Here is a 27,030-nt window from a genome sequence, read left to right as displayed (position 1 = left end):
CACCCCCCCTCCCCACGTTCAAAGCCACGGCTCCTTCCCCAGCGGTTCTGACCACTGAAAGAAAAAAAAGAAAACTTGTATCTTCCTCTCCCCGCCGGCGCCCACCCCCCGCTCACTTCTTTTCTTACCCGGTGGCCTGCCTGTCTCGCTACCTCCCTAAAGCTCCTTCCCCAGCGGTTCTGACCACTGGAAAGAAAAAAGAGCTGCCGGTTTAGAGCCACGTGCTGCGACACTCACTCAAGGCTCACAGCCACACTCTGCTGGAACGGCAGCAGGAAGTGTGTCAGAGGGGGAGGTTCCAGGCAGAGCTGTCTGTGAGTGGGTGTTGCAGATGTGGCTTTATACCAGCAGCTCTTTTTTTTTTTTTTTTTGCTCAGAATTGCTGGGGAAGGAGCCTTAGGGAGGTAGAGAATCGGGCAGGCAGCCAGGTAGGAAAAGTGAGTGAGTGAGTGAGCGGGGGGGGGGGGGCACCAGCGGGAAGAGGAAGATACAATTTATTTTTGCGCCTGCCCTGAATTAAAGGAGGGCAGGAGGTACTGACAGAGGAGGCAGGAGAAGGTCATGATTTTGATGGGGAAGCTTAGTCTCCCCAAGCCTCTTATACGGGGCGCCTATGTATGGCATTGTCTTTACAGAGGGCTAGATTCACTATTCTGCACCCTGAGGTTAGAGCCTACCAGCACACCTTCCTTGCACTATGTGCGTCAGTAACATAATAGATGACGGCAGATAAAGACCTGCATGGTCCATCCAGTCTGCCCAACAAGATAAACTTCTAGTATATGATATGATAGCACATGCATATTTGATCGTGAGCTGTCCTTGCAGATGGTTCCAAGTCATCAAGTTTAGGCCGATCCATTCCAGGGTTTATCCCTAGTGCATGCATGAACGTGTAGTTCCTGCCTGGAGTCTCTTCTGTCACTAATATAAATGAGTGATTTTTTTTCCTTGTGGTAGAGATGGATGCTGGTAGACTATTCCATAATTTCCTGAGCATTATGGAATACCTGAAGAAAGAGCTGATGGCATGAGTAGGCACAGAAGAAGTGGAAGGGCAGTGGTCCAAATCTTAATACAAGGAAAGTGAACAAAAGCAAGAGAATAGGAAGTCTATATGGTTCTCCAAACAAGTGGCTGAAAAAATAATGGCAAAAGAGGCAAAATTCAAGAAATACAGAGGAACGCAACAAGAGTATCGCAGAAAAGATTACTGGATTAAACTCAAAAGCAGCAAAGAGGGAAATACGGCTAGCAAAAGCGCAGGCAGAAGAAAAAACGGTTAAAGATGTAAAGAGAGGTGACAAGACCTTTTCAGATATGTTGGGGAAAGGAGAAAAGATAGGAATGGAATTGTAAGACTGAAAGATGTGGAGAGTGATGAGGATAAAGCATAGAAGAAAATCCTGGAGAAGGACTGTGGTCAGCTGCTGAGGGAATATGTGAGATGAAGTGGATATTGCACCATTCACAGAAGAAACTTTTAATAAACAACTTGAAATTCTGAATGTGGACAAAGCTATGGGATACATCCTAGGATATTGAGGGAGCTCGGAGAAATCCTGGTAGGACCTCTTAAGGATTTATTTAAAAGATCTTTAGAGATGAGAGAGGTTCCACAGGATTGGACATGAGCAGATGTGGTCCCTCTTCACAATTGCGGGGACAGGGAAGAAGTGGTAAACCTAGTGTGCCTACTGCTGGGGCTGGCCCTGAATGACCGTAGTTATATATTTGCATATATTGACGGCCCCTTCCATTTCACCCTTTAGCTTTTCTTTGGGAGCAAGAGAATACCACAGGAGCCAACATTTCAGAATGATTGGGGGGTGCTAAACCCATCACAGGTTACCCCTCCTTCAGGGCCGTGCCTAGGGTCTCCGGCGCCCCCTGCAGTTGGCCCCGCCCCACCCCCCCGAAAACAATCGCTACACTACCCGCCCTCTTCTCCCCAGATCCTTTTCCTTTTTTTTTTTTGTTTAAATTTACCTCTGTCCGGCGGCAGCGTAGCGTTAGTGAGAAGGAGGAGGTGCTCCCCCGCCCCGACGTGTCAGTCTTCCCTTCGCTCAGTGTCACGCCTTCTTCTGATGTCATTTCTGATGTCAGAAGAAGGCGGAACTGAGCGAAGGGAAGACTGACACGTCGGGGTGGGGGAGCGCCGCCTCCTTCTCACTAATGCTACGCTGCCGCCGGACAGAGGTAAATTTAAACAAAAAAAAAAGGAAAAGGATCTGGAGAGAAGAGGGTGAGGTAAGCATGGTGCGGCGGGGCACCCCCCAGAGGATGGCGCCCTCCTGCCATGCTTACCTCGCTTACCGTGTTGGAATGGCCCTGCCCTCCTTGGATAAAGTGAAGGCATTTACTCAATACTGGGAGTGCTCAAGCACCCACAGAGTGATCTAAATTGGGAAGCAGTCTGCTGCTGCTGCATCTTTCTTATCTTAAAATAACACCACAAAAGTTCCTCTATTAATAAATCGGCCATATGGAAGGACTGTGATAGTGAAGCGCAGGGCTTAACTTACAGTTAGAAAACAAGTGGTTCTGGAGCTTCTTTTTTGAAGTCTGTGTACAGTGACTGTCTGCAGCTTAATGAACCCAGTAACTGGTCAGGAAGGAGTTGAAGACAGTAGATGGTCCCTCAGCACTTTGCCTGCTAATAGAAATCCACAGAGCAGCTTGTGGCTGGGTTTCAAACCTTTCTATTTCCTGTTTATCAGTTTGCCCTGTATTTTTGTGAAGGAGCAAAACCTCAGGACAACCTGTGGAGCAGTTTTGAAGGGTGTTTAATTCTGAGGGCCCCTTTTACAAAGCATTTTGCTGTGCACCGATCTGGCACTACCTCCGGGCTACGACAGGAGGTAAGCAGTAGTGCCTGCCTCCAATGTGAACATTAAAAAAAATAATAATTTTAGCACCGGGGTTTACCCAGCAGTAATCGGGCAGCTGTGCACACTGCCCAGTTACCACCAGGTTAGCACAGGAGCCCTTACCGCCTCCATAATAGAAGAAATAGTTGTGCTGCAATTGTTACACTTACCGCATTACCTCAGCTTTGTAAAAGGGGCCCTGAGGGCAGTAAGATTTTGCGCTGTGTTCTCATGAGTTCTGTACACAGCTCCTACACAAAATTCAGTAGAACATAGGGCAGCCATCAGAAGCGTAGCCAGGTTGAGGGCGCAGGGGGAGCGGAGAGTGGACTGCCGACAGTGCCAATGCATAAACTGAACTGCATTGATTTTGCTGCATACTTTGCCAACAAAATTAAAAGTCTCCACCAGGATTTACAGGCAATCCCACCCAGTGCCCAACCAGTCAACCAGGGGTGCACAGACTTGTCCCCTCCTAACAGAGACAGATGGAACACTTTTAACCTAATGACAGAGGAGAGCCTTGACAAACTCCTAAGAGACCTTCGACCAACTACCTGTTCCCTCGATCCCATCAAAGATAGCAGAGCAGGCAAGTATGGGCCTTATAGAAGGCGCCACAAAAATTGTGAACACCTCTCTTTCTAATGGGCAACTACCCACAGCATTAAAAAGGGCAGTGGTTCGCCCTCTGCTGAAGAAAAACAACCTTGACCAGGACAAACTTGAAAGTTACAGGCCAGTATCCAACATCCCGTTTCTAGGGAAACTCATAGAACAAACAGTCTGTGTTCAACTTAATGAATGACTAGAAAAGAGTAACTGGCTAGATCCATGTCAATCTGGATTCAGACCCGGTTATGGAACAGAAACAGTCCTTGTATCCCTGCTAGATGATCTTCACAGAAACCAAGACAAGGGATTCGCCTCGATGTTAGTACTTCTAGATTTCTCAGCAGCCTTTGACACTGGATCATGATATCTTGCTAGCACAACTGACAGAAACAGGTATCAATGGTACAGAACTTGCCTGGTTCAGATCCTATCTATCAGACAGGCAACAATACATAATGATTGGCAGCAACTCATCACCACCATGGACACTGACCTGCGGGTTACCACAAGGATCGATACTGTCACCTATTCTGTTCAATATCTACCTCAAGCCACTAGCTGAGCTGATTCAGTTAATGGACACTCAGATCTACATCTATGTGGATGATGTGCAGCTACTCATACCCATCGAACCTGACTTACCTACAACCTTGAATAAACTGATTACTTGCCTAACATCAATTCAAGAATGGGCTAAACACAACAAACTTTGCCTGAACCCAAGTAAAACCGAGCTTCTCTGGGTCCCTAACACAAGTGGATACATACCTGACATCAAAATCCCTTTTGGGAAGTATGAACTCCCCCTCAAATCACAAGTCCAGAACCTTGAAATACAGTTAGATTCAACACTTACTCTGATTCCCCAAATCCAAGCAACCTTCAAGAGCTGCTTCTACTATTTGCGACAGATACGCTGCCTCTCTCCTTACATTGAGAAGGTAAATCTTATCCCAGTTGTGCATACCATGGTAACATCAAGACTGGATTACTGCAATGCACTATACAATGGTCTGATTACAAAGGGCCTGCACCAGCTCCAGTTGATTCAGAATGCAGCAGCAAGACTCATAGGTTGCAAGCGACGTGACCACATCACACCATTTTTGCAAAAACTTCATTGGCTACCAGTACAATACAGGGCTACCAGTACAATACAGGGCTAAATTTAAAATCTATGTCTGATCTTCAAGGCCCTGAAAGGAAAAGGCCCCGAGTATCTGAAGAATAGGATGATCCTCTACACACTGCCAAGGATACGAAGGTCCTCCCAAGGATTTTCACTAACTACACCGTCGCCAAAAGACATTACACGATGTGATACCTGCAAGCGAGCCTTCTCCAGAATAGCCCCCACACTCTGGAATGCATTGCCTGAAAGGCTGCGCTTAACACAAGACAATCCCTACTTCAGGAAACAGGTGAAAGCTTGGCTCTTCAACCAAGCCTTTAATGGAAGAAGTAACAAACTTGTTAGTCTCACTCATACACACAAGGATTGACTCGGGCTGCACATACTGCAGTGGGACATGTCTATCCATTCCTAGCCTAACTGAGATAATATTTAACCATCTCTCTGACCTCATGTGCAACTTTCTTTAAATCAGTCACCTTACTTTCAAATTCTTCCTAGTTTCTTACTCATCTATATGTTACAACTTTGCTTTACCCTTCACTACTAATTATAATGTTCTATTACGTATTGTGTTGTCATTGCAAGTAGTATACCATGCCATTTTTTGTATTGTTACTTGAATATTTTTTTTTTTTTAATGTTTGAATATTTTATTGAGCATCATTACAATACAACAATGTAAACTTCTTCATTTTTCTCCCACATTTCCCCCCCCTCCCCCCCCCTCCTCCCCCTCCCAGCTCTATGTCAACTGTCCTTATTGGGTTAATTGCTTAAATCGAGACCACAGTTCAGAAGATGGGCTGTACCTTCCCATTCTTTTGTCCGTTAGTTGCTCCAATTCCCCGACCAGGGAAAGTTTCAGAGTCCAGTCCAGCTCTGAGGGAGCCACCTGTTTCTTCCAGTGCATTGCAATGACACTCTTAGCCGCTGTTAAACAAATCCTCTTAAGGCGCTTCTGCCATTTAGTTCCTCTTCTGTTACCGAGACCCAAAAGACACCAATGCGGCGTACATTGAAACGGCTTATTCGTACTTTCTGAAATTTTTGTCGTTATTGTCTTCCAGAATGTTTGTAAAGTCCGGCACGACCACCAAATATGCAAGAAAGTCCCCTCCTCATCTCCACACCTCCAACACAGTGAGGATGCCGAGGAGAACATAGCATGTAGTCGATGCGGGGTGTAATACCACCGCGACAATATCTTAAAAGCATTTTCTTTAACAACACACAATTTGAGGCTTTTTTGACTTCTATTACTATAGCCTTCCACTCATTTACTGTAAATTCCCTTTGCAGATCCTGTTCCCATTTTATCATATAAGCACATTTCTCAAAAGATCTACCTCTGATCAATTTGTACAACATAGATATAACTCTTCTCATTTTCCCCAATGATCCCCACAAATTTTCAAGTTCCTCGTATTCTTCCGGGTCCCTTTTCAACCACCCTTGTTGGCTCATATAATGCTTGACTTGTATATAAAAATAAGTATCTCCCGCACCTCCCCCACACTGTTCCCGGATCTCCTCTAAGGGTCTTAACTCCCCATCATCCAGAAGATCCCTAAAACAAATCAACCCCTCCTCTTCCCACCACCCTGCAACCTGGTGGCCCATTCCCACTTGAAAAGCCGGTTCCCAACCTATACCTGCCATTGTGGAAGTTTTCCTCTTTATCCAGAACCTGGTTCTGAAAGAGGCCCACAAGGTCAACAGATGGTTCACAAATGGATTCGTTGTCATTTGGTCATACACCCTCGGTTCTAGTGAAGCCCATATAACCGACTTCAACTTATAACCCTGCACCATCTCTTGGTCTAAACTAGCCACCACCGATGGAGGCTCCTGACTCCATGCCACCACAAACTTTACCTGTGCAGCCCAAAAGTACCATTCCAAATTGGGCACCCCCCTCCCCCCCCCATGTCCACCGACTTCCACATCAATTTCCTATGTATTCTCGGAGTTTTACCCCCCCCATATAAATTTCATAATCTCCCCCTGAAGCTTATTTATTTCCTTTTTAGGTACCTGCACAGGCAAAGTCTGAAACAGGAACAAAATCCTGGGTAAGATATTCATTCGTACTGTTGCTATTCTCCCCCACCAGGATAGCCACTTACCCTGCCAGCCCGCCATGTCTCTATGTACTTGTTGAAACAACGGGCCATAATTTAGTGAATATAGCTGATTCAACTCAGAGGGTATCTGAACCCCTAAATATTTGATATTGCCCTTCTTTAGTCGAAATGAGAACCCCTGTAGCATTTCTTCCAGTCGACCCTGTGGGATAGTCACCCCCAGAACTTCAGACTTGTCATAGTTTATCTTAAACCCTGAAATTCTACCAAATTGATTAAGCTCTTTCACCAAGTTTGGCAAAGTCGTCAGGGGACTCGTGACAAAAAACAGAATATCGTCGGCAAATAATGCTAGCTTGTGTTCCCTGCCCGCTACCACCATCCCTTGTATGTCGCCCATCTCCCTTATCCTCTGCGCCAGCGGTTCAATCGATATCGCAAACAACAAGGGAGATAGTGGGCATCCTTGCCTCGTACCTCTCCCTATTTTAAATGCATTAGAATACCCCCCATTTACCTTAATCCTCGCCGAGGGTCCTTCATATAACCTTTGCAACCATCCTATCAACCCCTCTCCCACACCAAGATGCCTCAAAACCTCCCATAAATAGGGCCACTCCACCCTGTCAAAAGCTTTTTCAGCATCTGTGCTTAGCAAGGCCATATGTCGACCCTCCTGTTGAGCCTCCCAAATCATATGCAGTGTACGACGTATATTATCGGCTACTTGCCTCCCCGCTACAAACCCTGATTGATCTGGGTGGATTAATTTGGGCAATATCCCCCCTAATCTGTTCGCAAGGACCTTAGAAAGAATCTTAACATCCAAATTAATTAAGGAAATTGGTCTATAAGACCCACACGCAGAGGGGTCTTTGCCTGGTTTCAGTATGAGCGATATACCAGCTTCATGCATACTAGAAGGGAGGGAACTGCCCTGGAAGCAAGCATTTCCCACCCTTACCAACAACGGCCCTACCTCCCCAGCAAAGATTTTATAAAACTTTGCAGAGTAGCCATCCACCCCTGGGGCCTTCCCTCCTTTAAGTCCTTTTATGACCTGCCTAATTTCCTCCAAATGAAAGGGGGCCTCTAGCTTTTCACAATCCTCCCGAGATAACTTGGGCAACTTAAGAGAACACAATTCCTTTCTAATTTCACCTTCCTCCACTCCTATAGTACTAGTATATAGTGTACTATAAAATTTCAAAAATTGCTCTCTAATCTCTCTGTCCTTGTAAATGATCTGATCCCCCTGCCCTTTAATTTTGGTAATCAGCGAGTCCCGCTGACGGTGTCTCAAACAGTTAGCCAGCATCCTCCCTGACTTATTACCAAATTCAAAAAACTTATGCTGGAGACGTTTCCTTAGGAACTCCACCCGCTCAACCTGTATTTGATCCAAGGCCACCCTCCATTTACGTACCTCGCGCAACTCCTCTCCCAACCCCCCTTCCTGATGTTTACGCTCCCAGTAGGCCAACCTCTCCCTGGCTTCCAGTTCTTTTGCCTCCCGTTCCCGTTTTTTCCTGGCACCCCATTTAATTAGGTGACCCCGTACCACCGCCTTTAATGCATCCCAGAGTGTGCCCTCCGATACCTCCCCTATGTCATTCATACTACAGTAATCTTGAATTACCTTGCGTATATCCTCACATATCTGTTTATCGCCCAAGATGCCCTCATTAAGCCTCCAAAATCTCTGTTTATCCTCTTCTCCCAACCCCTTCAAATCAAGTTCTACCGGGGCATGATCAGAGACTGAGATAGACCCCACATCTGCATCCACTACGTGTTCCCATAAAACCCGGCTACACCAAATCATATCAATACGTGTATATGAGTTCTGCGAGTGAGAAAAGAATGTATATGCCTTCTGGGTCGGATGTTTAAGTCTCCAGACCTCCAGGAGATCCAATCTCGAGGCCAGTGCCCTCAAACTCCGAGTATAAGGCTTGTGTACTGTAATGTGTCCCTTAGAATGATCCATAGATGTATTCCATAAATTAAAATCTCCTCCCATAATCATCCCACCTCTTTGAAATTGAAAAAGTTCCTCCCTTATATGCTCAAAAAACTCTCCCTGACCAGAATTAGGTGCATAGATATTCACAATTGTCACAGATTTCCCATATAAGAGCCCTCTGACCGCTAAACAGCGCCCCAATTCATCTCTATAAATGTCATCAGTTACAAATGGAGTCCCTTTCCGAATATAAATGGCCAAACCGCCCACCTTTCCCCCTCTTTTGTCAAAGTGTGCAATACATTCACTGTAGGCCCTCTGCTGTAATAAATGTGCCTCTCGGCGTCTAATGTGTGTCTCCTGCAGCAAGACTATATCCCATCTACTCCTCTGTAACTCCCGATATACCATGTTTCTCTTCCTCTGCGAATTTAACCCATTCACATTCCAAGTTCCCACCCTCAGCCCTTTCCCTCCCTGTACCCCCCTCCCGCCCCCCTGTTGCTGAGCGGTACCATTTGCCGCCAGCCTAATACTGTAAGGAAATAACCCCTCGCCAGAGCTGACTCCCCCCTCTCCCCCTCTGTTTTTCCCCCCTCCCCCCAAACTTGTATTCCCTCTCCCTCCGCTCCACCTTCCCCAAACTCATTACATTATAACAGTGTAGTAAACATCCATTCTCTGAACTCATAACAGAAGATAACTATTGCAAACCCTGTCCAGTAACCCTCCCGGGCTACTCAACCACCTATAACTGTGGTGAACTGAAACCAGTAGTGTCTCATACTTTCCATCAGGGTACTCTGTCCATTTCCGGCCTATGTGAGCCCGGTCCTTTGCGAGAGCCCACCTTTTGCCACGACGATCCTCTCTTCTCGGTTGCTGCCTTCCCTGGTTTCCCTGTATCTCCATCAGATGGCAAATTGTTACAGCCAAGCTCCTTCAGCACTTTCCATGCTTCAACCAGCGAGGTCACCCGCCTCGTGTGGCCCTCTACTGTGAGCTGCAATCCAAACGGGAAGACCCATCTGTACCTGTAATTGGCCTGCTGTAGAAACTTGGTCAAATCTCGAAACTCTCGTCTTCGTTGCAGCGTGCCCAGGGCTAGGTCTTGAAATACTAGCACTGTTTGATTGTCCCAGGGAATTTCACCCATCAATCGTGCCTTACGCCAAACCAGATCTTTAGTCTTATAATCCTTAAAGCATGCCACTATATCCCTGGGCTGTTTATCTCTTCGGGGTCCCAGGCTTCTGTGTACCCTATCAAATTGTATCTCAGTCCCATCTCCAAGCATGTGTTCATCTCCTTCAGATGCCAGGATAAAGGCACAAATTGCTTTCACCACCTTAGTGCAGTCCATATTTTGATCCGTTTCTAGGACCCCTTTGAATCTTAAATTATTTCTTCTGGATCTATTTTCTAAGTCCTCAAGATCCAACTGCATTTTATCTTTCTCTGCACGCAGGGAGCCAATCTCTGTTTTCAATTCCAAGATGTCTCCCTCCACGTGCTCCAGTGCTTCCTCAGCTTGTTCCACCCTGGTGCCAATTTCCCTCACCTCTTTCTGAATGTCCACCACTGCATCCTTAATTGTTTTCCTCACTGCCGCCATTTCAGCTTTGAGCGCTTTAAACCAGCGCGTTACCTCCTGCTTCGTGAGTTCAGTATCGCTCTCCTGCTGCTCCATCAGCCCCTCCGTATCCGAGTCCGCGTCCGCCATTTTGTCTCGCGCCTTGCGCGGGGTGCGGCTCGATGTTGCCGCTCCGTCCCGCTGATCAGCGCTGTATTTAAATTTCTCCAGGCGCTTTTGGGTCGCCATCGATCCCCGGACTCAGACCGCCTAAATTCGCGATCGCGATCGCGGTTTCGCTGGGGGAAAATCACTGTTTTCACTGCTGCCCCGACGGAGCTCAAACTTCAAGCAGCCATCTCTGACGGTGACGTCACTTCCTCTCTACTTGAATATTTTTACTGCTGTAATTGCCTATTGCTCATGTTTGATCTATTCTTACTGTACACCACCTTGAGTGAATTCCTTCAAAAAGGCGGTAAATAAATCCTAATAAATAAATATTTTAAAATGCAGCACAGTCCATGAAAAATAGGCACCGTTGCTGTTGGAAGTCTGTTTGGGGGAGCAGCTGCTCTCCTGGCAACCCACCTAGCTATGCCTCTGGCACCCATGGATGTGCACAAGATGCTGACAGCATACAGTGCATATAAATCCCATGAAAATAGAGGCATTAACTATTAAACCCAGATGTAGAGAAGTGTATAGAAAGACCCAAAGCAGGGGTTTTAACAGCAGATCTGAGGAGGAGTAAAGGGTTCACTTATTTTTCTGTGGCCAGTTACCACAGAACTTCATGCCCATTTCTTTTCTTTAAGCATACGGGAGCCACAAGTATTTTTTGGCTTTTTTTTTTTTTTTAAGGAATGGGTGAAAATAATAAAGCAGGGGATGGAGAAGCTGAGAGGAAGGTGATGCTGGACTGCTGACATTATCACAATACAATACATTTCTGATGTTTATGTACAAAATAGCATTCCAGCAGATACGCATAATGTATTCACATTAAAACCATGTGCACAGCTACAATTTTCCTAACAGTAGCAATACATATGTGCATGCAACTCCAGTGCTGATCTACATTTTATTTTTTATACATGAAACACAGCAGCTGCTAGTGTAGACTGTTGGCTTGCACACTTTTAGTTAGCACACTTTTAGTGCAAAACTTATTTGCATTCTATTTGGTTACTACGTTGGAGCACACAATCATTTTTCCTTATGCACATCACATTGAGCCCCATGCAGAAAACTGTGCTTAGCCATGAACAAAGGTCAACGCACCTCGTCTCCTCCTGTAACCAGTAATAAAGCAGAAGTGTGATTTGAACTCTGTGTTTCATGGATGTTTTTGGAATCAGATAGCACAGGGTATGTGGATTATAAATGCATCAAAAATAGCTTACAAGAGCTGAAAGAGCTGTGTACATCATGCCTGGAATTCAGAAATCCTGAGGCTTAATCACTCACAAGGAAGATTAAAGGCAGGCGCCCCGTGCTAGCCATGCAGAATTTTAGATAAATGCCACTGATTTTTAATTAAGGAATTAAGATCAGGTTGTGCTCCCTATGCATTTTTTTTGCTCATCTCTCATTCTCCTGTGAACTTGAGCATTCAGCAGAACTGCTTAGCAAGGGCAGGTCCTGTCTGTCTTCACTGGATAGAAAGCTCCTCGGAGCAAGGGTGTGACTTGTGTATACTATGCCTTGTCCTGATACTGCACTGCATAATCAAGTCAAGGAGAAGATTTCTTTTTCTTCAAGAAAATATAGGGTTACAATATCAAAATGCATTCACAAATTAGGGGGCAGAATTGAGTGTCTCAGTAATCCTGGAATCTCAAACGTGACCTGGTAACCCCATAACAGTTGGGTTTTCAGGATGTTGCTCATGAATGAGAGAAGCTGGCATATGTAGAGGTACCAATGTTTGAAAATTCTCTAACCTTCAACTTTGAGCGCCCCTAGACTGTCTTACCACCCTCCCCAACCACCCAATTTTTATAATTAAACTCATAAGATCACTCTAAAAATGAGGGGGGGGGGGGGGGAGATGGGAGAGATGCCTGGAAGGAGAGGAAGAAAAAAAAGGGGAGAAGTGGAAAGCTAGAAGGGAGCATGAAGATGAGGGATGAAAGTTGAGGCATGCATTTATCCCAGCTTGATCCTGTCTATATCTCAACTGCACTTGCCCCCTCAGTTACCTGTTACGATGTTTCATTGAATTGCATGGGCAGCATTAGCACCGTATGTGTTCTTTGAGTGTTATAATATGTGCCTATCAGGTGTTTCATTTCTATTGTGCTGACAGTGTATCATATTTCTGTTATATGATTGTTCTACAGTGCTGTTAAATGTGTATTTATTTAGATTTTGCTCACACCTTTTTCAGTAGTAGCTCAATGTGAGTTACAGTCAGGTACTCTGGATATTTCTCTGTCCCAGGAGGTCTCACAATCAAAGTTTGTACCTGAGGCAATGGAGGGGTAAGTGACTTGGCCAAGATCACAAGGAGCAGCAGTGGGATTTGAACAGGCCACCTCTGGATTGCAAGACTGGTGCTCTAACCACTAGGGTACTCCTCCACTAGCAACATTCCATGTAGAAGCCTGCCCTTGCAGATCAGCAATGCGGCCGTTCTGTTTCTGTGAGTCTGACGTCCTGCACGTATGTGCAGGATGTCAGACTCACGGAAACAGAAGCCTGCGCAATCTGCAAGGGCAGGCTTCTACATGGAATGTTGCTAGTGGAATAGCAACATTCATTCCATGTAGAATCTCAACTAGTAGCAACATTCCAGAATCTCCAATAGTAGCAACAGCAAGGTTCCATGTAGAATCTCAAATAGTAGCAACAGAATCTCAAATAGTACCAACATTCCATGTAGAATCCCAAATATTTATTTAGATTTTGCTCGCACCTTTTTCAGTAGTAGCTCAAGGTGAGTTACATTCAGGTACTCTGGATATTTCTCTGTCCCAGGAGGGCTCACAATCTAAGTTTGTACCTGAGGCAATGGAGGGGTAAGTGACTTGCCCAAGATCACAAGGAGCAGCAGCGGGATTTGAACTGGCCACTTCTGGATTGCACGATCGGTGCTCTAACCACTAGGCCACTCCTTCTGATACTGTTTCGTGTTAGTTTTATTACTAGGTTTCAACCTGATGATTTCAAGGTTACCTCATTGATTGTATTTGTGTTTATATTTGGACATGTTACTATTATACTCTTAACACAATTGTTTGATTTCTGTTGAACTGTATTGCTGTACACCATCTTGGGTGAATAAGTACATAAGTAATGCCATACTGGGAAAAGACCAAGGGGCCATCTAGCCCAGCATCCTGTCCACGACAGCGGCCAATCCAGGCCAAGGGCACCTGGCGAGCTTCCCAAACGTACAAACATTCTATACATGTTATTCCTGGAATTGTGGATTTTTCCCAAGTCCATTTAGCAGCGGTTTATGGACTTGTCCTTTAGGAAACCGTCTAACCCCTTTTAAAACTCTGCCAAGCTAACCACCTTCACCACGTTCTCTGGCAACGAATTCCAGTACATAAGTATTGCCATACTGGGAAAGACCTTTCACGATGGGTGGTTGTCTTGAAAGCCAGACTGGATGTGGCTATTAGCAGGACAGGTATGGGAAGCCTTTGTTGAATTAGTGTGGCTGGGCCCTGTGTCTAACTGTATCACAAGGCATTCTGGGCAGAAGTACAGGCAATGCATTTTCCCCTTCAGCCTAACCCTTTGACCACTGGTTCCCACACATGTCCTGGTGATCTTACAGCAGAAATCAAGGAGAAAGACCATCATCGTCCAGAAGACTTTTAATAGTTTTTAGAATGTAATTTTTTTATTCTTAACAAGGCTACGCTTCAGCTCATACCTGGAGCAGGGGCATTAGAATTCTCAAAAATCAAACAAGCAAATGACCATGTTGAAAATGAGATTTGTTCAGACTGTAATGTACTTGTAATACATTAAAGAGTTTGGGGCAGCACCTTTTTAAATGATCTTTTCCACAGCGACACTAGTCTAAGCTCAGCAGCTGCAGGAAGCTCTACTTTATTGATGATGAAGTCAACTGAGCAAAGTGAAACAATGTTTTAAACCTTAAATAAGATAATAGGTAGCCCAAGCTCAGACTAAATAAGATTTTGAATGAGGTACAAAGTACTTTAAACTCAATGTTTGCTACAATTGAAAATCAATATAACTGTTGTAATAAAGGTGATACTCCTCATACGTAAATAAAATAAGATTACCAGTCATATTTTAAAGTAATTGAATCCTTACTAAGGTCTTCTTGAGCAGATCCAAATACAAGGTGTTACAATAATCTAAAGAAGAAATAATAACTTGTACTATACTTTTGCAGTTTATTGAAGGAAAAGTGGACAATTTCCATGTTATCTAACACTAAAGTGGATGGAATGGGTTGTATATGCCCATCTTAATTCTTGTCTAGAAGAAATAGGAAGGGTCACTCCATAGACACTGTCTTGGTAAAGTTTCCAGTGCGCACTGGCATTTTATGGGTCGAGGTGAGCAGGTCCTGGTTGTTCTTCCGGATCTTAGAAGGGCATTCTTCATAGTGGATTGCTGCAGTATTTACAGGAAGTGGGAATAGTGGGGAATGCATGGGCCTTAGAAAGACAAAGATAGGCTTGCTGGAACTGGCAGCCATTATCACAAGCTGAACTGGAGTGCCACTAGCCAGTTAACATGCAGTAATGTGGACGCAGTAACTGATCAGTGCAGGAATGCCCACTGTCTGCCTCCTGACATGCCTGCAACAAAAATTTTTTAAATAAATTGTTAGCACCCCGATTAGCACGTGCAAATTTAGAGCTTGTGCAGAATGAGCCATTTTAAGCTGCGGTAATCACACGTTAGTGCTCACTGCCGCTTAGTAAAAGGACCTCTTAATGTTTCTTGGCCTCCCTGTGTCTTTGCTAACAAGCTGTGACATTGAATGTTTTGCATATGCAGACTATATATAGTTCTTTCTGCTTTATATTGAGGATGTATCATCTGCAACTCTTGCATGACATGATAGCAAGATTGATGGTGGGAGGATCGTATCTCATCCGTTCTATGGGAACTGCATTAGTTGTCAGTGAGATTCACAGGCTCGCCATAGGTTTGTCTTTCTCCGGCTTTCAGGAAGGGTTAGGGTTAATTGCGTGTAATAACTGGGTATTTTATTAAGTAGAAATGTAATCTACTTTGCGTAGTGGTTGTAAAAGCTGGAATATCAAATATACAATAAAGGAAATCTAATCGTAGGGGTCCTTTTATTAAAACTTAGCACGCGCATTAAGTGCCATGTAGTCCATCTGTATAAAATAGGATGTGTAGCATTTAGCATGTGCTAGGTTTTAGTGAACGGGTCCCTTAGTTTGTAAGACACTCCATGGGAAGGGGCAGGAATGTTGGGGGGAGGGGGAAGACTGAGGAATCAATGGAATCAATATTTCTCCACATTAAGCTAACAGGCTGAGGTCATTCAGTTGTGTGGCCCCTGATATGTGGACTACTCCCACTTTCAAGGTGCGATTGGAGCAGTGTTTGTTTTCCAATTTTTAGGAAGATGTCGAAATGTTGGTTCTGCTTTCAGGTATTCAGAGATTGAGGGGGTGGAGAGAGGAAGGACTGTCACTCTGGGAATAGAATGGTTGGGTACTGTTGTTATGCACGGCCCTGATCTCTTACCTGGGGAACAGTACTTAATCAAGCACCCATACATAATAAATTGATTCATTTATGATTTAACTCATGATGGAGTGGACTGAACCTGTATTTCCAAGCCATGATTGAAGACTCAAAGGTGGTTCTTTCCTAATTATACCTTCCAGGATATTGGATTACAGCAAGGGAAGGGGGGGCAGTTATTTATCATAATTATTTCCTCTCATTAAGTGTTATTTTGGTGCAAATGCTTGTATACTGGGGGGAAATAGATGATATGGCTCTTATGATAAATCATTACTTTCCAAATGAGTTGGAGACTGTGAAGTTGCAGAACTAAGTTTGGTTTCACCTAGGCTGATTTGTTGGAGAAGAAGCCCGATGTTGCACAGGCCATTGAGGTTGGAATTGGAACAAGTCAGAATTATCACTGTTCCCTACTGTTTTTATTGTTATTATTATTTGTTACATTTGTGGGATGCCAGTTTTAAACATCATTTGTGCTTCATTATCCATTGCATGGTCTTCCTTAACCTGAGACCAAACTATTCACTCTTATAATGAAAGGATGTCATGTAAGGGAACATAAATGATTACCGAGATTGGCTTCTTTTCCTTTGCCCTTTTACTAACCTTATGTACTACTCCTTTCCCCAACAGATCTCGCTGTTGCGCTTGGCAGTAAATGATGCACCCCCTTCTCTAATGTATGCCACCAGCAAATCATTAAATGTAAGTGTGAACTAGATGACTTGTCTGGAGCGATACCAGATACTCTATTTCACAAACGTGATCATTTTATATGCTAAAAATAAGCTTTTATTTTCTTTGTTTTCCCTCAGATACAGTGCAGTAATTTCACAACACAAACAGCAAACAAAAACTATACAAAGTAACTTTAAAATGACAGAAGTCAGCTTGTTGGATCCACTTGGTTCATATTGTTTGTGATGCCACATCAACATTATACACACTACATGAACATACTCTGTGCTGTAACGCAATCTAAAACTCATTTAGTAGAAAACACTAGATGCCTCAGTAGACGTTATGAACATAAATGCCTTAATATCAAGCATTGGCTTATAAAAAAAAACCCTATATCAAACATTCTTTGAAATATTCAGATTTTTCAAAAAGTTATTTAAGAATGTCCAACCATTATGGTGGGGGACTTAGAGGGTCAAACTTGAATTGTTCAAAGCCTAACAATGGCTATCATTTTGCTGCTTCAGGGACTAATCAGATACATTTTCTAGTAAAGTGGTTTTTGTTTCCTTGTGGCGGCCTATATTGATGTATTAGATTTTAGCCAGCCTTTACTGACCTCGCATTTGGTGTTCACAAATACGTGGATAATTTGCTACGCAACTTTAAATTAAGCCATAAAGAAGTTTATGGGAAACAGAGTTGTGAGATGGTTGACGTTTACATCTTTATTTCTGAAAAAGTATATAGGATGACAAGTTCTTGCAAGGGCCTTGGACCCCAGGAGCAGTGTGATCCCTGCCTGACATCTCAAGTCTAGCCAGTGAATATTATGTTTGAAATCAATTTTATTGGTGATCCGACATGTTACACAAACTGGAAAAAAACACATGAGAGAACAGATAACAGGCATCTCCATTTTATAATATTTCCTCCAACCCCCCCCCCCCCCCACCCTCCCAAACAAATGACCTTCAGGATAGTTCTGGTCCATTCCAAGCCCCCCAAAATTAAGCATATTGTCTACTGTAGCAGAGGGCCTTGACTCTTTTGAGAATCACTGTATATCAATGGACTGAAGGGCCAGCAGTCATCCAGCTAGATTAAATAAGTGCTAACCAGCATAATCATTTTTACTAAAGTCCGTGATTTATACCAGATACTTACATAAGCAGGTCAATGTGGCAGGACCCGCTGAGGCTCTATAGGTGGGCAGTAACTACATGGGTATTGTTGAATAATTAGCAATATTACAGAGATGCTGATGGAGGAAGCGTTAGCTCCCAAATAAGTTAATCCAATGAAAAACAAATCACCTTCTACTCTTTTAGTTTTGTTACCGCAAACCTCCAGAGTAAAGGTTAAGTTTGTTCCAGCACCTGCCTTTTTCTCTACCTTAGTGGAGACCAAATACGCTCTTTTGCTTGAGATAGGGGCTAATATAATAAGCTGTATGTTAGAACAGCATGTTGAGCGTCAGTACAGTATGGTAATACATATGATGACAAACCTTTTACTCGCAATGCAGCATAAACTAAGGGCCTGATGATCAGCCAGTGGCAATTAGTGTTTTACTGACCGCTGCTGGCATTATGCCCAGGAATGCAATGCCAGGCCATGTCCGGGCACTGGCATTGTTTCTGGGTTTCCAACGCATAATTAGATAAGTGCATTATTCAGCACTTAACTGGCTCTGGAGGGCACTGCATAAAGATAAGCCTGACTTTTATTCGCTCCTATTTATGTGGTTACTTTGGCCAGTTAAGTGCTGAATATCGGTACTTTACTGCCGAAGTGCTGATTCCACCCCTCCCCCCCAGAATGCCCCCCAAATTGCCAGTTTTGACAGGTACTACACTGGTTGTGCTCCTGAAAATGAGTGGTTAATGCCGAGCAGGTGACTTAACTGGCCAGGAGCCATTTCTGACCAGTTAACATGCTTTGAACATCAATCCATAAGCGTATATAAATTAGTGCATGAAGAAAAAAAATGCAAATGTCAGAGTTTCTCCGCTTCATGTCAATGCATTGCCTCACAGGCTGACAGGAACAGAAACAATTAAAAAAAAAAAAAGTCCTAGTCACAGTGTGGGTCCTGGACACCCCAACCCTTTGGTGTCCCAGTGAACCCCAGATTCCCCCCTCCTTTGGAATTGGGAGGCAGGAACGATGCCTATTGGTTCCTGCTTTCAGTGCTTTCTTGCTGGAGGTTAGGGGTCAGGCACAAGTAGGTATCACTCCTGCCTCCCAACACCAAAGGGTGTGTGTGTGTGTGTTGTTTTTTTTTGGGGGGGGGAGGGGGCGGCGGCGGTACTAGGGCCTACTGGGCCACCAAGGAGATTGCTAGATAAAGTAATCTACCTTGCACTTCACCTCAGATGACTCTTTTGGCCTTGTACAACTAGCAGTTAAAATAAGTGTGATTTTCAGTTTAGAAAAGAGATGGCTGAGGGTAATATAGAATGGGCGGAGTTGAACAGGTGTATATGAATCACTTGCATTCCCTAGTCTTAGTACCTTTGGAAAGAGTACAAGCAGTCATTAAGTGGCACATTTTAAAACAAGCAGGAGTAGAGGCTGACCAAATCAGATTAAAAAAAAAAAAAGGCTACTTTATTGGCCTTAGAGCTAGCATTACATGAACCAATTCACCAGCCAGCACTTAAATCCCAAATCTACTGAGTATCACATGTTCCTACATGGTAATAAAAGAGGAAAGATGTTAGCTCATTTGATTAAAAATAAGTGTGTGTGTGTGTGTGGGACCTCTCAGAAGCCTTCAATTACACAGAGTGGGAGGATTTATACTCTGATTTAGGCATAAATGACATTTTTAGGAAACTTTATGAAGCTCTATACACCACACCCTTAGGAGACCAATTGAATGGGGAGATGTATTTAGTTAGTGCTGTTGAAATTCATAGGGAGGTCCAGATTAAGATCTTGTCTCAATGCTCCAATCACAGAGGGAGATTGCATATTGGCAATACAGCAAAGTGCACTCCAGAAGGTGCCGGGGCTGGATGGATAGATATGTAGAGGTTTATAAAATTCTTCAAGAACAGCTTAAATACCCATTCCATATCATCAAGCTGATCAATCCATAGACTGGTGGGTTGTGTCCATCTACCAGCAGGTGGAGATAGAGAGCAAACTTTTGCCTCCCTATATGTGGTCATGTGCTGCCGGAAACTCCTCAGTATGTTCTCTATCTCAGCAGGTGGTGGTCACACACAGCAGCAGCTCTGGCTAGGCCTCCAAGCCTAATTCTTAGGTTTTGTTGAGTGCCTGGGGTTGAGGGCTCTTTTGAGCAAGTGCAAACCTGGTGGTGCCAGGTCCCTCCTTTTCTCCCCCCTCCCGCTGGCTCCGTTTAAAAAAAAAAAAAAAATTTTGAACGTCCTTAAAGGCGTTTATTTCGACGTTTATTTAAGCGTCTATTGCAGCTACTCACTGGGACACCAGGTCGTTACAACTCGGAGCGGACAGCAGGTAATTTTTTACCTTTTTATAGCGGGCGGGGGTTCCCCGATTCTTCTCCTCGTGGCACATGGCGTCGGAGGGCGAGGGCGCAAAGGGTCGCTCCCCGGGTCGCTTGAGCGCTTCTAGAGGGGATGCGGGGGTCTTAAAGCCTGATTCGCCCTTGTTGGGTGGCAGTTTCGTGACCGATGAATGTCCCGGTCCTTCCTCCGGCGTGGCGGTTTTTCCCGCCATAAACGCCCATCCCCCGCTCCTCGCCTCCACCATTTTGGCCGGCCACGCGGCTCGGACGGCTTCTTCTTGGGCCGCCCTTGAGGTTGGAGACATTAATGCCATGAACGCCCTTAATTTGGGCGACGGCACAGAAGCGGCTAAAGTTAAGAGCCGTTCTTCCCGCGCGGCTCCTTCGCGGAGTTTCGCGCCGGACGCCATTTTGGATGCGCAGCAGGCCTCTCCCCCGCTGTTGCGAGCGCCGGTTGAGAGTGCGCCTAGGGCTGTTGCCCAGGCTGCGGAAGTGCACAGTCTGGGGGGTTTCTCCCCCGAGTTTGTTTTGCTGCTGCATCAGGCCTTCCTCATGCACAACGCTGCCCCCGCTCCCTCGTCTGGTAAAGAGGTTGAGGTTCCCAGAGGTAAACGCCCTCGGGCTGATTCCCAGGCCTTGGAGGAATTTGTCTCCTCCGATGTAGATGAGGGCAGCGTGTCTGAGGTCTCCCAACGGTCCTTTGCGGATTCCTTGGAGGAGACGGATCCCCGCTCGGATGGAGCGGATGACCCCTCTGCAGCGCGGCTTTTTCGCCCAGAGGATTTGCCCAACCTGTTGTTACAGGCCATGGACACTTTGAAGATTTCCTCTCCGGAGGACGTCTCTCCCTCAGCCCCTGTTGGCTCTGCCATTATGCTGGGGACGAAGCGCCCGCCTAGAACCTTCCACGTGCATGATGCCATGCACACCTTAATTTCGGCTCAATGGGATGTCCCAGAAGCGAGCCTTAAAGTGGCTAGGGCTATGTCCCGCCTCTATCCTTTGGCTGTGAGTGAACGTGAGGCCTATCTGTGGCCTACCGTGGATTCTTTAATCACTGCGGTGACTAAGAAAACGGCATTGCCGGTGGAAGGTGGCACGGCCCTAAAGGACGCCCAAGACAGGAGATTGGAGGCGGCCTTAAGGTCGTCCTTTGAGGCGGCTGCTTTAAGTTTGCAGGCCTCAGTTTGCGGCTCCTATGTGGCCAGGGCGTGCCTGACTATGGTGCAGCGGGCTTTCCCCTCGGATCATTCCTTGAGGGATGATTGGCCAGCCCTGGAATCGGGTTTAGCCTATTTGGCAGACTTGCTGTATGATGTCTTGAGAGCCTCAGCTAAAGGCATGGCTCAGACAGTCTCTGCGCGGCGGTGGCTTTGGCTGAAACATTGGTCTGCTGACCACGCCTCTAAATCCCGCCTGGCTAGGTTGCCTTTTAAAGGCAAGCTGCTCTTTGGGGTCGAGCTGGACAAAATCGTGACCGATCTCGGCACGTCTAAGGGCAAGAAGTTACCAGAGGTCAGGGCTCGGGCTAGTGCTCGTCCCGGTACCTCCAGAGGACGGTTTCAGGAAGCCCGTCGGTACCGCCCGGGCAGGTCGGGTTCTTCTGCCCCCTCTTCCTTTAAGAGGCATTTCTCCCCCAAGCAGCGTTCCTTTCGCAGAGACCGCCGTCCCGGAGGTGCTCCCTCCGGTCCTCCCCCAGGGTCTCGTACCCAATGACGGGGTCTTGGTCCACGCCCCAGTGCAGATTGGAGGACGGCTGTCCTCGTTTCTGGGCGAGTGGACCACAATAACTTCAGACGCTTGGGTGCTGGAAGTCATCAGAGACGGCTACAAGCTAGAGTTCTGCCGACCCTTAAGAGACGGGTTTGTACTCTCTCCCTGCAAGTCTCCGGTCAAAGCTGTGGCAGTGCAGCAGACTTTGGACAATCTGATCCGCCTGGGTGCGGTCGTTCCGGTGCCAGAAAGTCAGCTTGGCAAGGGGCGTTACTCCATTTACTTTGTGGTACCAAAGAAAGGAGGTTCTGTCCGGCCTATCCTCGACCTCAAAGGGGTCATTCGGGCCTTGAAAGTGCGGCACTTTCGCATGGAGACTCTCCGCTCTGTTATAGCGGCAGTGAAGGCAGGGGAGTACCTGGCTTCCTTGGACATCAAGGAAGCGTACCTGCATATTCCCATCTGGCCTCCTCATCAACGCTTTCTGCGTTTTGCAGTCCTGGGACGACACTTCCAGTTCAGAGCCCTCCCGTTCGGGTTGGCTACTGCTCCGCGGACCTTTTCCAAAGTAATGGTGGTCATAGCGGCCTTCCTGCGAAAGGAAGGAGTACAAGTCCATCCTTATCTGGACGACTGGTTGATCCGAGCCCCCTCTTATGCAGAGTGCGGCAAAGCTGTGGACCGGGTAGTTGCTCTTTTGAGCTCCCTGGGATGGATCATCAACTGGGAGAAGAGCCAGCTGCGCCCGACTCAGTCCCTGGAGTATCTGGGAGTTCGATTCGACACCCAAGTGGGCAGAGTGTTCCTGCCAGACAATCGGATTGTCAAGCTTCAGGCTCAGGTGGACCAGTTCCTGGTAGCCCCTCCTCTTCGGGCTTGGGACTATGTGCAGCTGTTGGGCTCTATGACGGCCACGATGGAAGTAGTGCCCTGGGCCAGGGCTCATATGAGACCACTACAACACTCTCTGCTGCAGCGCTGGACTCCGATGTCGGAGGATTATGCGGTGCGTCTTCCCTTGGATCCAGCAGTGCGCAAGGCGCTGAGCTGGTGGATGCAGGCAGACAAGTTGTCTGCAGGAATGCCTCTGGTGACCCCAGAGTGGATTGTCGTCACGACGGACGCCTCATTGTCGGGCTGGGGAGCCCACTGCTTGGGAAGGACAGCGCAGGGGCTCTGGTCTCCTGCAGAGGCGAAGTGGTCTATCAACCTCCTGGAACTCAGAGCCATTCGGTTGGCGCTTTTGGAGTTCATCCCGGTACTGGTGCTGAAGCCTGTACGGGTACTGTCGGACAATGCCACGGCTGTGGCCTATGTCAACCGCCAGGGAGGTACCAAGAGCGCCCCTCTAGCCAAGGAGGCTATGAGTCTATGCCAGTGGGCGGAAGCGAACCTGGAACAGCTGTCAGCGGCCCACATTGCCGGAGTCATGAATGTCAAGGCGGACTTTCTCAGTCGCAATACCTTGGAGCCCGGAGAGTGGCAGCTATCTGCTCAGGCGTTCTTGGACATCACGAAGCGCTGGGGCCAGCCGAGCCTAGATCTGATGGCGTCATCGGCCAATTGCCAGGTGCCGCGCTTCTTCAGCAGAGGACGGGACCCTCGATCCCTGGGAGTAGATGCTCTTCTCCAACAATGGCCGACACAAGAGCTTCTCTATGTGTTCCCACCCTGGCCCATGTTGGGCAGGGTCCTAGACCGGGTGGCAAGACATCCCGGCAGGATAATCCTGGTGGGTCCGGATTGGCCCAGACGTCCCTGGTATGCGGACTTGATCAGGCTCTCAATCGACGATCCTCTGCGGCTGCCAGTGGAGCAGGGCCTGTTACATCAGGGTCCCGTGGTGATGGAGGATCCCTCCCCCTTTGGTCTTACGGCCTGGCTATTGAGCGGCAGCGTCTGAGGAAGAAGGGCTTCTCAGACAAGGTCATCGCCACTATGCTGAGAGCGAGGAAACGCTCTACTTCTACTGCTTACGCCAGGGTTTGGCGTATCTTTGCAGCGTGGTGTGAAGCAGGCTCACTTTCTCCCTTCACTGCTCCAATTTCTTCAGTGTTGGCGTTCCTGCAAGAAGGTCTGGACAAAGGCCTGTCGCTCAGTTCCCTTAAGGTCCAGGTAGCGGCTCTGGCTTGCTTCAGGGGCCGCCTGAAGGGTGCTTCCCTGGCTTCCCAGCCAGATGTGGTGCGCTTTCTCAAGGGAGTTAATCACCTGCGCCCTCCTCTGCACTCAGTGGTGCCTGCGTGGAATCTCAACCTGGTGCTAAGAGCATTGCAGAAGCCGCCGTTCGAACCCTTGTCGAGGGCATCTCTGAAAGACCTGACGTTGAAAGCAGTCTTTTTGGTGGCTATCACTTCAGCCAAAAGAGTTTCCGAGCTCCAGGCGCTCTCATGTCGAGAGCCTTTTCTGCAGTTCACTGAGGCAGGAGTGACTATTCGCACAGTGCCTTCCTTTCTGCCCAAGATTGTTTCTCGCTTCCATGTGAATCAGCAGCTCTGTCTCCCTTCCTTTCGTAGGGAGGACTACCCAGAGGAGTACTCTGCTCTTAAATATCTGGATGTGAGACGAGTCATCATCAGATACTTGGAAGTGACCAATGATTTCCGGAAATCGGATCATCTGTTTGTCCTGTTTGCAGGTCCTCGTAGGGGTCTGCAGGCTGCTAAGCCTACAGTGGCAAGATGGGTCAAGGAAGCCATTGCAGCGGCTTATGTGGCCGCAGGGAAGGTGCCGCCTATCCAGCTGAAGGCTCACTCCACAAGAGCTCAGGCGGCCTCGATGGCAGAGGCCGGTTCCGTCTCCTTGGAAGAGATATGCAAGGCGGCAACTTGGGCTTCGGCCCATACATTCTCCAAGCATTACCGCTTGACTGTGGCTGCTCGGGCGGAGGCCCGGTTTGGAGCTTCAGTGTTGCGGTCAGGGATTTCTAGGTCCCGCCCTGGGTGAGTACTGCTTCGGTACATCCCACCAGTCTATGGATTGATCAGCTTGATGATATGGAAGGTAAAATTATGTATAATCATACCTGATAATTTTCTTTCCATTAATCATAGCTGATCAATCCATAGCCCCTCCCAGATATCTGTATTGTTTTATTCTGGTTGCATTTCAGGTTCAAGTTTACTCTTCAGTTACTTCAGAAAGACTTCGTGTTCAAGTTTTTTCACTTGGATTCTTCAAGAGTTAAGACGAGTTTGTGTTACAGTGAGCTGCTGCATTCCTCTCCCCTCCGTTTTACGGGGCTGGATTGAGACTTATAATTCTGCCGGCACTCCCTCCCGCTTCGTGCGGCTGTAGGGCAGTTTTGTACCCCTCCCGCTTCGGCGGTGTTCGGGTCAGTCAGCTCCTCCCGCGGTTGCGGTTGCAGGATAAGCCAGATCCCCCCGCATCGGCGGGTGTGGTGTCCCTCCCCCGCTCCGCGGGGATGAGCTGGACGGATTCCCCTCCCCCACTTGTGTGGGGATGAGCTGGGTTAATTCCCCTCCCCCGTTTCGGCGGTGGTGAGCTGGGCAGAGTGTCCCTTCGTGGGTGTAATTCTCTAAGTGCTGAGTCCTGCGGATGGAGCTTTGATATCGACATACTGAGGAGTTTCCGGCAGCACATGACCACATATAGGGAGGCAAAAGTTTGCTCTCTATCTCCACCTGCTGGTAGATGGACACAACCCACCAGTCTATGGATTGATCAGCTATGATTAATGGAAAGAAAATTATCAGGTATGATTATACATAATTTTACCTTGAATAGCTTTGTTTAATTATAGGGTTCAAACCAGAATCCTGCCACAATCCCTCAAAATTGCTGAAATGATAGTATTGTTGAAACTTGGTAAGGATTCAGGGTCATCCCGTTCTATCTCCATATTAAATTATGACACAAAGCTCTTTGCAGAAATTCTGGCAAATTGATTGGCACAGGTTTTGCTTAGTCTTATAGAGGAGTCACAAGTGAGATTTTTTGTTGTGGATGTTGAGAAGGCATTCAACTGCATATTACGGCCTCTTCTTTTTGCAGTTTTGAAGAAATATGGCATACTGTAGTTTGACCAAAAGGCTAATGGGGAGCAATTGCAGCATTTTGTTATCCACCGAGACACGCACCAAGGATGTCCTCTATCACTGTTACTATTTATCTTGATTTTAGATCCTCTTATTAGAGAACTTCACCTACAGACAGAGATAACAAGAGTCTTATTTAAGCATTCTTGATGTCAGCTTTTGCTGATGATCCATTGGTCCAGATATTCAAGTCATAGAAATCACTGGCAGTATTAATGAAGTGTTCAAAGACTGTGGTGATTTTTTTCTAGTTTTAAATTAAATTTTTCCAAAGTGTTGGTGATTACCTCCTCGGATGCATTGAAGAAGGGCTGGAGGGGTCCATTCTCATTCATTTGTGCTACTTCAAATATTTGGGGTTTGCAGATGTCCATGCAAGTATCAACTTTATATTAATTAAATATAGCCCATGTGATGGACTCCACCACTAAAACGTTGGCAGATTGGACACAGCTACCACTAAGTCTGTATGATTGGATTCAACTGTTCAGGATGCTAAGTTTCCAAAATTGTTGTATAGCTTGCAAATGCTACCTCTTAGGTTATTAAAGAAAGATTTGCGAATATTAAATAGTTATCCAAATTTTGCTGGGCAAGTCAAAAGCCAAAACTCCAGTAAGATAGAATGTTATTGGGTCCTGGGGGGGGGGGGGGGAGGTTTAAAGGTTATCAGATTTTAAAAATGGAATCAGGCATGGTTGCTTGGCTGCTTCGCCACCTTGGAGATTCTCTTGGATAAACAAGATTATAGCCTGAGAAAGATTGAGATGAAATACTATCCATTGCATATAATTTTCTTTTTTGCAAGTGCCTTTGAAAATGATTCTGAAATCAATAGTGTAGTAGTTTTCTGTTGAAGGAAATATGGAAAGACTTAACTAGATGCTCCTGGAACTTCTGAACTTTTGCCTATCAGTGGTAATCTGCAGTTCCCACCAGGTAGTGATAAGACATTTCGAGATTGGAACATATACTACAAAGGGATGGCAAACTGTTAAATTTTGGGGCCTTAGGGGGTTGGAATATGCTTGGGTAACATATTTGCATATAATCAAATGCAACATTATGTTGTCACCTTCGATAGATAGGGAAGCTCTAAAGGCCAGACACAATCA

At 46.3% G+C, this 27,030-nt stretch overlaps 1 protein-coding gene across 1 annotated transcript in view; it reads left to right on the top strand.

The window, feature by feature from the left end:
* DUSP14 (dual specificity phosphatase 14) overlaps positions 1-27,030 on the top strand; it is a 46,295-nt gene that overhangs the window by 16,507 nt on the left and 2,758 nt on the right. The window contains exon 2 of the mRNA XM_030222395.1: positions 16,601-16,672. The gene's annotated coding sequence lies outside the window, so the exon portion shown is untranslated. The remainder of the gene's footprint in view (positions 1-16,600; positions 16,673-27,030) is intronic.

Source organism: Microcaecilia unicolor, chromosome 13 (assembly GCF_901765095.1).
Source record: "Microcaecilia unicolor chromosome 13, aMicUni1.1, whole genome shotgun sequence".
Classification (NCBI taxonomy): Eukaryota; Metazoa; Chordata; class Amphibia; order Gymnophiona; family Siphonopidae; genus Microcaecilia; species Microcaecilia unicolor.
The sequence above is the reverse complement of the archived record's forward strand: the minus strand, read 5'-3'. Positions and strand labels throughout refer to the sequence as shown.